The following is a 3065-nucleotide window of genomic DNA, read 5'->3' as shown; positions in this document are numbered from 1 at the left end:
AAGCCCCACCCCCACCCCCCACCCCCATCTCTGAGGGTCAGGGGGGTGTACTCTGGCTGCCGTGCCAGAGTCCACTGTGCGGGTGGCGTCTGCCCCTACCCCAGCTTGTCGCACTGTTGTATCGACTTGTTGCATGCGCCCACCGTTCCTGGCAGGTGGTACTGTGAGGCAGGCAGACGGTGCAGGAGGCTGCTAAGCACTCCGCCTGGGTTGGCTCTCTGAGCTGCTAGCCTGATGATTTACGCTGCACCCCCGCTCTGTTGGGTGGCGCTACTGTGCGGGCTGATGGAGGGGGGGCTGCTGAGCAGCCATTCCCCCTCCTGGACGGAGCTCTATTCGTGCGCGCCTCACTTGACTTGTCTGATCTTTGTGGATTGCGGTAGGGCTAACGTTGGCTGGTTTTGGGTTATAGGCCGCATGTGCTGCTTCCCCTGCTGTTGGACCCCGCGGTGGCGGTCGCCACGTGATGAGTGTTGGCTTGGGCGCTGCCAGTGGAAGCACCGTTGTGTTCTTCTGGCTTACTGGTGCCTGCTTTGGAGCAGGGTGCCTCTGGCGAGGGGGCAAGAGGGAGAGAGCACTGTTGCGCCACCGTTCCCTCCCCTGAGCGTAGTGCAGCTACCCCTTGTTGGCCTTGCTGTCATGCGCCGGCTATGTAGGCGGCGTATGCCCCTTCTTCAGTGTATTGCACTGACCTTGTCTCCTGACCCTCTGACCGACACTGTGGGTGTCGGTTCGGCTGTATCTGCCCCTGCCTCATTTCCAGCAGGTGCCGTCTTATAAGACGCCATGTGGCCACTCCCTCTCCCGGATGTGGCTCCGCTACTTTGCTGACGTGGTGATGTTGCATCGGCTGTGCAGGTGGTGTGTGCCCCCTTCCCGCAGCTTATGGCCCTGGCCCCGTATTGTCCTACCGAGCCGCACTCTTGGTGTCGGCCCATAGCCTCTGGCTGGTGACGGCTGTGCTTCACCTTTTTCGGGGCTTGTTCGGACCCTGCTTGTGGGGTTACGAGGCCAGCTTAGGGCGGTGGCCGCGGTTCCCGCTGGGGGGTCCATTCCCCTACTGGGCGTAGCATCAGCCAGGCTTCATGGACAAGCCCGTCTGGTGATGGCGGCAGACCATGGCGCCTTCTCAGCGGGAGGGATCTGCTGTCTCAGCGCAGTAGCTGGGTGGGGCACCCCCGTCCTCACCGTGGGTTGGAGTGTATGTCGCGGCGGTGCCAGCCCGCCATGCATGGTTGCAGGCGGCGCAATTGGGGACCACAATTTGGTGTGGGCTTTCCACAGGGGGGCTTTGAGGCTCACCCCCCCTGGAGCCCGCGGGCCCCCTCCTTGACCTACATCTGGTGCTGGAGAGCTTGTGTTAGCCTCCCTTTGAACCTCTGGCAGCAGCAGAGCTGCAGTATGTGTTACATAAGACAGTGTTTATGCTGGCCGTTACCACGGCGTAGCGTGTGGAGGAACTGCGCGCTCTGGCTATTCGCCCAGCATGCCTCTGGTGGCACCTGGATGCGGCGGGCGGCGCGCCGGCCAGAGCTCATGTGTCCAGTTGGAGCTCTGAGAAGCTGCATGGCTGCTGCGGCAGATGTGCGGACATCTGACCAGCCTGTTGTCTACTACGGAGGCCCTTGTCGGGGCTCTGGTCTTTCCAGGCAGTGTCTGTCCCACTGGGCTGTGGACACCATTTGCTATTCCTATCAGGCCGCGGGGCGGCCTCTGCCCGAGGGTGTGCATTTCCACTCCACCAGGGCGGTGTCCACGCCATGGGTCGCCCTGACGGGGGTGCCCTTGGGCGAGCTATGGGCTGTCGCCATCAGGACGATGTCTGGCACCTATTCTAGGTCCTACAGGTTGGCCATTGTGCCTCCGCATCCACTGCGGTTGGTACTGGGCCCTGCAGAGGCTTCCCAGTGGGGTTGGTCTCTGGGATTCCTCGTGACCAAGTTGGCATACGTCATTCCAGTGCCTTAAGCACCGACTCTGGCGGTCAGGAGGGATAAAATACAATGACAGTTACGAAAGTAACTGCAATTCTGTGAATCCTGAATGATCGCCAGAGCGCTCTTTCACTCGGAATCCTCGTGGTCACGCAAGAAGATTTCGTAGGAACCGAACCGGGTTTCCCGGCAGGAATTTATAGGTAATTGCTGGGTCACCCAGGGGTCACGATTGACTTTGTTGGTATACATACTCGAACTACGCATGCGCGAAGCGAACATTCCTGTGCTTTAAGTACTGCCTCTGGCGGTCATCCAGGATTCGTAGAACCATAGTTACATTCGTAACTGTCGTTATGGTGTGTATGTTTTAGATTTTTTAATATTTATTTTATTTGGAGCCTCATATAAAAAAACACATCACGTGTTAAATTTATATAATCATGTCCTGTCATTTTTTTGTTGATGCAATACAGGAAAAAAAGGGTATATTTCAGACATAGTTGGAAATTGTGATTATTTGTGATTAATCATGGTTAATTAATTTGTAAGCTGTGATTAATCTGATTAAAAATTTTACTAATTTGACAGCCCTAAAAAAACATCTTGGGGTAACTGCAACTTCAGTCCCTGCAGAAAGAGTTTTCTCGAAGGCAGGACAATAAGTGAGTCAAAGAAGAAGTGTGATGAAAGGAAAAAATGTGAATATGATACTCTTCCTCAATCAGGACCTTTAATATACTGGAAACATTGCCCAAGAGGGAATAAGGGGTTACTCAGGGAATCATTTGTTAAGGGCTTTGTGGGCAAAGAGTGAAGGACAGCCAACTATAGTTTACAGCAGTTTAGTGTAGTGTAGTTTAAATCATGTGCACCAGATGCTGCGCAGTCGTCTTGACCCAGCATATCTGTTTTTTTTAAAGTTTAGTATTTATTTTGTTATTTTTAGTGCTGAGCAATGATTAAATTTTTTAATCGTGATTAATCGCATAATTTTTCTGCGATTAATCGCATCGTTTTTCTGCGATTAATCGCATTATGCGCAAAATACAATAATGAATTCAAAAGTATTCTGTAATGATCATCCTGCCCCTAGCCAGGGACAGGAACTTTGTTTTTTGCCAGAATTTT

The sequence above is a fragment of the Salarias fasciatus genome, chromosome 15, assembly GCF_902148845.1.
Source record: "Salarias fasciatus chromosome 15, fSalaFa1.1, whole genome shotgun sequence".
NCBI lineage: Eukaryota > Metazoa > Chordata > Actinopteri > Blenniiformes > Blenniidae > Salarias > Salarias fasciatus.
The sequence above is the reverse complement of the archived record's forward strand: the minus strand, read 5'-3'. Positions refer to the sequence as shown.